This window comes from Giraffa tippelskirchi, chromosome 11 (assembly GCF_054371585.1).
Source record: "Giraffa tippelskirchi isolate mGirTip1 chromosome 11, T2T-mGirTip1v1.2.pri, whole genome shotgun sequence".
Taxonomy (NCBI): Eukaryota; Metazoa; Chordata; class Mammalia; order Artiodactyla; family Giraffidae; genus Giraffa; species Giraffa tippelskirchi.
Window position 1 is genome coordinate 135,536,382 of NC_137285.1, and position 9,939 is coordinate 135,546,320.

The window sequence follows — 9,939 nt, forward strand, 5'->3', positions numbered from 1 at the left end:
TTAACATAAAGGGTCCAGGGGCCATGGGCTAAAGGTAAATAATTCATAGAAATCACACATATGTGTTGTGGGTACTACATCAAAGAGTATCAGGTTTGGGGATCTTAGAAAGTATTGCAGGAAAATGGCAAACCAAACAATAATAATACTCAGTGCTTTCAAGGGTAAGGAAAGGCGGGACTTCCCCAGTGGTCCAGTGGTTAAGACTCAGAGCTTCCTTTGCAGGGGGTGCAGGTTCCATCCCTGGTTAGGGAAGCAAGATCCCGCATGCTTCACTATGCACTGACACCTCCCCATAAAGGGTAAGGAAATGAAAATATACTTGGATGCATTTTTTTCTGGAGATAACCAAAGCATACCGATCAAAAGCCTTAAAAATAAGCATAACTTTTGACCTGGCTATTTCATTGTGGATTTGCACAGGAAATTAGCTCTAAGGATGTTCAACACAGTGGCATCTATCACAGGGAAAATCAACAAAACAAACAATATCAATGCCCATTAGCAGAGAACTGGTAAGGATAATAATCATGGAACACCCATCTAACAGAATAACTTGTGACAAGTAAAAAGATACTAAATACTGTACAAATGTATTTCTAGGTATGGAAAAATGTTTCTAATATGTTATCACATTTTTTAAATAAGTCATATTACAGGGCAGTATGCAAAGCAGACCTAATTTTTATAAGTGAAAATATACAAGTGGATCAAATATAATTGGTAATGGTTTTCTCTGAAAGAAGGAGATTATTGATTGTCAAAATTTTCTTTTTTTTTTTCTATCTTTTCTCAGTTTTTTGGAGTAAACCTCTGTTGCTCTTATAAGAAAAAAAGAAAAAGACTTTAGCAAAAAATATACATATGTTAAAGCATCATACAAATAGGATCAGAGGAGAAAGGGTTTATTTTTATATTTTGAAGCCAGCTCTTATATAGCACTAACTATACACCATGCATGATTTCAAGTAAGTTACATGTATTAACTGTTCAATCCTTCTGAACACCCTATGATTAAGTCACAGGGCTAATAGAGCTAGGATCTGGTCCCTGCGAGCCTAACTCTGGAGTCTGCCCTCCTAATGAACACCCTACCACTAGGGAACAAATCTAGGTCTGTGTCTCTCTTCTGACATACCTTAATGATGTCCGTTTTTCATGTCTCATTGATTCTTGACAGCTTGGAAGGAGCAGTGGGTCAACTTTAATGGCACATACTGGAGAGGATCTGCCTTGCTTTTTAGGAGTTGACTTTGAGAGTGACTCTAGGCAAAGAACAGTGGGTAAACTTTCTCTCTCACTGCCTCTTGCCCTACTTGCACCACTGGTTAGATGTAGTGCCTACTCCTGATTATTGATACTAAAGATCCACTCTCAGTGTCTAGAGTTTTTCTGATAGATTTCTCCTATGATAAGACCTGCTTTCCCTAGTCTTTTAGCACTTGGTGGCATACTCAGCAACTCCTAGCAAATCTTCAGAAACAAATTATTGCTAATAGGATAAGGGACATAATGTGGTGATGATATGTCACCCTTCCAGGCAACATATACATATACAGACCTTCTAGAAATTATTCCTACAACCAAAGAATTCTCATTTTCATGGTAGGTATTTTGGACATTGCAGGAGACATAATTCAGGCATTAAGAGTTCAGCAGGCTGAGCTAACAGCTGTTTCTGGTTCCCTCATCCCCTGTCAGCTTCCCTACAAAGTTTGCAAAAGCAAAAAACTCCTGTCCCCAACCTATTTCCATTCAGGGGTGGCCAGGCAGCACAGTGCTAGCCACTAAGTTGTAAGTGATAGTCTGTTGGGGGTTTAGAAAGATTATTCTTTTCTTTCTTTCAATTTTTCTTTGAGTGCAGATCTCTATTGGGTCTTGTGGGATCTTTGGTTGTCCAGCCAGGGATCGAACCCATGTCCCCTGCATTGCAAGGCAGATTCTTAACCACTGGGCCACCAGGGAAGTCCCAGATTTTGCATTTATGATAAAAGCAAAAGGTTAATGTTTGTGTGCTCCAAAGCCTCCTCTCGCCCCTCAACAAGTACCTTCAACTTGATACCTGGAGCTTTTTTTACTCATTTGTGATGGGAAGGAAAAGGTCAGAAGATACCAGCCCAGAAATGACTGAGTCATTGAACCATCACCAGCAGCTTCTCAAGTCCAGACTTTTGTCTAAATGTGTGAAATACAATCTCTACGTGTTAAACCACAGTTAACCAGTTGTCTTTCACTGTCAGCCAAAGCATTCCTAACCGATCCATGCATCTTTAAAAACAAACCGCAGTTCCATTTCACAGCTCTAGTTTTACCCAGAACCTTGAAGAGCAGTCCCACTATTATAGGAAGACAAACAAAATAAAAATTCCACACAATTGTGGGGTTTGTCCACAACATTTCTGGGCATGTTACATGTCTATTTAATTTGTGGTTACTTTAAACAGAAAGATATTAATGCTCAAAGATAGAAGCTACTGTCTAAGGCTCATCATGGGTTCAGAAATACGATATACAGCTTTAAAAATTCTACTGTTTTACTGACTTGATAAAAATATTTGATAATGTGAATTTACTCAGATATTTGATTACTATTTTTCAGTTTAGTTAAAGCCAGTGCATAACACAGGTGCTAGCTGGTCAGGCCTGATTCTGTTCTTTCTTACTCATCTTTCTTTTATCTTTCCTCATTTCCTCCCCTCCCATCCTCCTTCTCTTCCTCTTTTTTTTTTTTTTTCTTTTGGTAAACTGTAGTCCCATACCAGAAAAAATAAAAAGGTATAGCATATAAAAATACAGGAAATTCCCTGTCAATTCAGTGGTTAGAACTCTGAGCTTTCACGGCCGAGGGCCCGGGTTCAACCTCTGGTCAAGGAGCGAAGATCTCACAAGTGTAGCCTAAATAAATAAATAAAATAAAGGTTAAGTGTGATAAATAATAATGAAGCAAACAGGTCAAGATTAAGGTGCTGAACAGACTTAGAGAATGAACTTATGGTTGCTGAGGTGGAAGGATGGGGGGATGAGATAGTTTGGGATGGATAGGTACACACTGCTATCTTTAAAATGGATAACCAACAAAGACCTACTCTATAGCACATGGGACTCTGCTCAGTGTTATCTGGCAGCTTGGATGGGAGGGGAGTTTGGGGGAGAATGGACAGATGTATATGGATGGTTGAGTCCCTTTTCTGTCCACCTGAAACTATCACAACATTGCTAATCAGCTATACTCCAGTATAAAATAAAAAGTTTTTTTTTTTTAAAAAAAAGATCCACCTGCTGGAGATCTTCTGTTTATCCCCACAGATCCACTTTCTATCTGCTGTTTGCCTGGAGGCTGACCTGTGTTACCAGTGAGCAATTTGGCCTTCATGGCTGTCTCTTGGGTCTGCCCGAGGGGAAGCCACGGCAGGAGACCCTTCGGAGAGACACTGGGAGTAGGGACTCTATTCCTTTGGCTCCTAATAGGAGGTCATCTCAGGCTGGCTGTGTCTTTCCACTCCTGTTAACTTGGTAGACTCGACTTAATTTTCTGTCCCTTCAGCCCCAGGGATCACGCCCTCCCCTTGTCCCTTCAGGCTCAGGTGGTAACAGCGTGGCTGCCACTAACTCCAGGTTGCAAAACCATCTCCTGTACTTCCCTACACCTGCACCTTTGTAATTATCATCTTTTAAATGAGCCCTCCTCAAATTATGCTGTTTTGAGTAAGCCCTCTGTTTTCCAATGAAAACTTGATCCAATACAGTAACTGCTGACAACTTGTAATATTTAAAGTTTATTTTATTTTTAGGGGCTTACCATTTTTGAACTTTTTATTTTGTATTGGAGTATAGCCAATGAGGGCTTCCCTGTTGACTCAGATGGTAAGGAATCTGCCTGGAATGTGGGAGACCCGGGTTCAATCCCTGGGTAGGGAAGATCCCTTGGAGAAGGGAATGGCTATCCACTCCAACTGTAGAAGGAAAAAGCAACCCACTCCAGTATTCTTGCCTGGAAAATCCCATGGACAGAGAAGCCTGGATGGTTGCAGTCCGTGGGGTCGCAAAGAGCTGGATACGACTGAGCGACTGAGCACACCCACTCCAATATACTTGCCTGGAGAATCCCATGGACAGAGGAGCCTGGCAGGCTACTGTCCATGGGGTTGCAGAGTCAGACACGACTGAGCAACTAACACACACACACATACACACAAAGCCAATTTTAACAACATTGTGATAGTTTCAGGTGAACAGCAAAGGGACTCAGCCATACATATACATGTACCCATTCTCCTCCAAGTAGTTATTTAAATTTTAAATGAAATAATTTTATATTCTAAAATGAAATAAAATTAAAATTCAGCTCTTCAGTTACACTAGCCACATTTCAAATGCTGGATAGCACCACATGACTAAAGGCTATGATATTGGCCAGCACAGATGTAGAGAATTTCTGTCATCCCAGGAAGTCCTGCTGAACAGCACCAACAGAATATTGACAGTCCCGAGTCCCCAGAGGCTCTTTCTCCATCATACTTCTTCTTTTACAGTAATTCCACCCTTGCTTTTCTTTATAATTTTACAACCTTTGTAAACTTTCTAAACAATACATTTTGTGTTTTGCCTATTTTCGACTTTAAAATGTAATTTTACAGCATGTTGTCTGGTTTCTTGACTGTTTTGAACACCCACTTGTGTGGTAGACAGCTAATGCTTGTTCATTATCATTGCTATATAGGGAGATAGTGACAGATGGGGAAGCCTGGCGTGCTGCAGTCCATGGGGTTGCAAAGAGTCAGACACAACTGAGTGACTGAACAATGACAACCTGCCACTATACAAATATATCACGCTTTAAAAAAAACCCATCTCTTCTACTGTTGCTGGATGCTTGAGAACATGGACACATTCCTGGAGTGGAATTGAATGTTTGGGTCATAGGGTGTGCATTTCTTTGCCTTTAATGGATCATTCCAATCTGTTTTCCAATGTAATTGAACCAATTCATGCTCCCATAAACAGTGTAGGAAAATACCTGTTACTTCACTCCCTCTCTAGCCCTTGGTACTTTAGATGTTTACCTTTCAGCCATTCTGATGAGTATGGAATAGTATCTCCTTGTGATTTTTAAATTGTATTTTCCTGTCTACCAATGAGGTCAGTATTTTTCCGGTCAATTTCATTTTTCCCCCCATATATAGTTAAGTATTTCAGCATCATTATTAAAAAGTACAATCCTTTTTCCATCCTTGTATTGCCACTTCTGTCTAATCAAGTTCCACATATATGTGGGTCCTATTTTTTTTTTAGGATATCCTTTTCTTACCCATTGGTTTCTTTGTCTATGACTGTATCAATTCCACACTGTTTTAATTATCATAGCTTTGATATCTTGATATCTGTTGAGATAAATCCTCGGCCATTTTTCTTATTTAAGAATGTCTTGGAGATTTTTGGCCCTTTGCATCATCACATATGTTTTTAAATTAGCTTGTCAAGTTCTAAAAACAAAACAACACAAAACAAACCACCTAAATTCTATTGAAAGTATTGGTTAATGAATATGGTATAACTTCTCATTTAATCAGACCTTCTTCAATGTATCTCAATATTATTTTATCATTTTTCCTATAGAAGTCTGTCTTATGCCTTTTAAAAACAATATGTTTCTATGTACTCAATATTATTAATGCTGTTGTCTGTAGTATCACTTTTCAAATTTCATTTTCTAATTTTTGGGGGAGTATTAAAATGCTGTGGATTTTTCTGTATGGACTTTTTATCCTAGGAAGCTTGCTAAGATCTCCTACTGCCCTAATAATGTATGAATAGATTCTTTTGGATTTTTTCCATTATTGTATAATCTGAAAATGACATTTTCTTTCTTCTTTTTTCAATTGCTGTATCTTGTATTTTGTTTCTTCCTTTATTGCACAATCTAGGGCCTCCAGCATACCCAACAAAGTTAAGCAGAGGCTGTGATAGGAAATGTCTTTGTCTTTGCAACCTCCAGGGGAAAGATTTAACTGATTCACTCAGTTAATTATTTGCCTTCTTCCCCCCAATACCTTTTATCTGAATAAGGAAGATTTCTTCTATTCCTATTTTAAAGCATTCTTTATTATTTTTTAAAAATCATCAGTGGATATTGAATTTTATCAAGTCCTCCCTTTTGTTGCATCCATGGGAATGACCTTACGCCTTTCCCCCCCTCTAATTCATTTATATGGTGTGTGTATACTAAGTTGCTTCATTTGTGTCTGACTCTTTGAGACACTGTGGACTGTAGCCCGCCAGGCTCCTCTCTCCATGGGATTCTCCAGGCAAGAATACTGGAGTGGATTGCTATGCCCTCCTCCAGGGAATCTTACTGACCCGGGGATTGAATCTGTGTCTCTTATGCCTCCTGCATTGGCAGGTGGGTTCTTTACCACTAGTGCCATCTGGATGAATTGCCAGTCTATTTCCTAATACAAATATCTTAAAATATGTATCTCTGGGTGTATCAGTTTAGGCTCTTTTGATTGCAAAAGTAATGTAAGCCAACAAGGGAACTTACTGTCTAATTTAATCATAATTTTAGCACAGGTGAATTTAGGCATCCGTTTATGTCATTACGCCTCTGTTTCTTGCTGTCACTGTGTCTGCTTTCCTCTGTATTGGCTCCCCTGCTTCCCATGCCCTATACCCTTATCTGGGGCAAGACGACTGCCAAAAGCTACAACGCATCTTCTTCAAGCTTCAGACCCAACAGAATAAGGTTAGGCTTCTTTCTCTCAGCTTTCCCAGCAAAACTGTCATTATACGTGACTGTGTCATGTTCCCATACCTAAAGCCATTGCTAAGCCAGTGGAATATAGTGACCTGATTGCTTAGGTTTTAGTCATGAGTCCAGTCCTGCAGCTGGGATGGCATCAGTTATCCTGATGCATGTGGATGGGGGCAAGGGCAGGATATAGGGGATTCCTCAGAGGAAAACCGGATGGCTACCACAATTAGCATAAAAGGATGCTTCCTACAATAACCTAGATCTTTGTTGCTACCGGTACCCTGCTACATCCTAATTTGATGATTTTATTTGGCTTATATAATTTAATTTATTAGGTGCTAGGCATTGTGTAAGTGCTACAGATAAATTGCTCCTATAGTTCTCACAAAAACCCTAGGAAGCGAGTACAAATATGACTCACATTAATAAAATGTAGCCCAAGTGACACAGTTGAAGGGACAGAGCTGAGATTGGAACTCAGATACATTTATCTCCAGGTCTAGGTTTTTTATATTCCCCAACACTGTTTCGGAGAAGGCAACGGCAACCCACTCCAGTACTCTTGCCTGGAAAATCCCATGGACAGAGGAGTCTGGTAGGCTGCAGGCCATGGGGTCACTAGGAGTCGGACACGACTGAGCGAATTCACTTTCACTTTTCACTTTCATGCATTGGAGAAGGAAATGGCAACCCACTCCAGTATTCTTGCCTGGAGAATCCCAGGAACCGGGGGAGCCTGGTGGGCTGCCGTCTATGGGGTCACACAGAGTCAAACATGACTGAAGCGACTTAGCAGCAGCAGCAGCAACACTGTTTCTCTGATCATCTAACTCTAAATTATAATGATATTGAAGTGGCGAATCTAGTTTTCTAGATGTAAGACCCTTTAGCTCATTTCTACAGAACTTTGAAACATTACCCATGAATAATGTCTTGTAATTTAACATACCCCAGAGGAATATACAAGTGGAAGTTTACACAATTCATCACATAGGATGTACGTCAACAAGAAAGCTAAATGAAACAAGGATTAGTACTAGCTTGACTTATTGCATGGCATGAGGCCATTTCTGAATTTAGGTTGCTTGTGCATCAGCTGCCTAATCCCAGAGTTTCACATTAAGGAAGTTGAAACATTAAGGAAGTTGTCTGGCTGGTAATCATGGCATAATGAGGATACAAGGTCCCTGAGGTCACATAAAATGTTCTTGTTATGCTTTCCATGCTGCTGCATGAAGCGCTCAACTTCGGAGCGTCTGGTGCTTTGTGGACACCCATGGGTGGGATCCCTGTGTGTCCCAATGTGACCCACCTTCTCTAGTCCCTGGCTGTCACCTTCTGCAGAGATGCTTTGATAACCATTATATTCAGAGAATGAAATTCTATTGCTGTCCACTACACTGCTTCTTTCATCAAAATCGTCTTACATTAAAAGAAGCTGGGCTCCAATTAAAATAGACTACGCGTCGTTCTGCTATATTTCCTATCTCCAACTCATTGCTTCTGTTATTCTCTATACCTAGAATGATGGGAAACTGGGTTAGTTTAGGTTTGCTAGAATAAACTTTGCAATTGCATAGTTTTTTCTTTGGGGGTGTTGGTCTTTTTACTTTTTTTTTGACCACTGAGCTGTCAAATCAAACCTGCCCTGAAATAGGCCCTGCTTATTTATGGGCCTTCCTGTTATTATGTGACTGATCATTTCCTTTTATTGTTTAGACCAGTTAACATGTATTTTCTGTTACATATTTGCAGCTGAATATATCCTAACAGATATATTAAGATGCTCTAAGATGACAATTTAAGAATTTCATCTCCCTGTGCTTCAGTTTTATCATCAGTAAAATTAATGGATTGGAATATGTCAGAGGTCATTTAATCTATTTTTAGCAGTGAAGTCCATTTCTCAAGCAAAGTCTTGCATGGAATATACACATATACAAAATGCATTTTAAAAAATCAAGAAGTGAGCTCCTCATTCCATAATTCTCATTATTGGTGGCAAATATTTTATTATTTGTGCAACCTTTTATTTCCTTGGAGCACAATTTAAAACCCACTAGTACAGATAACAGAACATATGTAATCTATTATGTATAGTAAAATATGAAATATGTAAATATATATTAAATAGCTGACATCTCTTGCTCTTACTTCGTGCCAGGGATTGTGCTGAGGGTTGTTTTTTTTTTTTTCTCCTGAGGGCTTTTTTAATGCATGGTTTTCTTTTAAAATCATAACTTCATGAAGTAGATATTTGTATTTACTAAACAGATTAATAATACCTACCTACCTCAAGGGATTCTTGGGAAATTAAAAGAAGATCCTAGAAAGCTGAGTGAGTGATTGAGACATCCTGCAATTTCCTTTCATTGAATTTGAACCTGGGAAGAGGTGCCCCTGAAAATGTTGCTTAGCCATGGACTTTCTGATTCCAAGTCAGGAAATTCCCTCTTTCTGTTTAAGTGACCTTAACTGATACACATTCTTTTCGAACTTTAGTTTCAGTATTCTTACCAGTAAAAATGAGATTTGATGTAGAGTCTCCTCTTTCATTCTTTGTGATATCTTGGTTCTTCCAGTGGCAGAAAATAGTATCGTCAAGAACAGCACCATAAGAGGAAAAATAAAGAATGCATTCAGAGATGCCCTAGAATGTGTGTTGAAACCCACAGAGTCAAATTAAAGATGAGTCACAGAGAGACTTAATGGCTTCCCCGGGTCACACAAGCTGTTAGAGTCTAGAACTGAGACTAAAATCCAGAGATCTCCAATTCCCGGGTCAATGCTCTTTATACTTCATGCTGCCCCTAACCAACGTTGCTGATCTTGGTCTCTAATAACACTGAATTTAGCCAACAGGAAAGAAAATCTGATGGGTATTAAAAGCAAGTGTGTTCTATATATGAACTTTGCTGCACATCTGAAACTAAAACAACACTGTGAATCAACTATTTTCCAACATAAAATAATTTTTTTTAAGTCAGAAAAAGCAAGTATGTTCTGAATTTGACTGGTCAGGACTTCCTATGGCCTTGTGAAGAAAAGAATATTAGCACGGTGATTTTCTGTGTCCATAGAAGTGTGACTGTAATTTTGTACTCTGACTGTAACCCTTCACGTTGAAAGTTCATGTACAGAACTACTGAAATATATTTGGTAATTCTGCTACTGCTGCTGCTAAGTTA

At 39.2% G+C, this 9,939-nt stretch overlaps 1 long non-coding RNA gene across 1 annotated transcript; it reads right to left on the reverse strand.

Moving 5' to 3' along the window:
- Positions 1-763: 763 nt before the first annotated feature.
- Positions 764-9,939, reverse strand: LOC145526308 (uncharacterized). The gene is made up of 3 exons (XR_014068839.1): positions 9,269-9,939; positions 5,309-5,483; positions 764-2,895 (listed from the first exon to the last, which is right to left on the reverse strand). It is a non-coding gene; the product is annotated as an uncharacterized LOC145526308 (long non-coding RNA).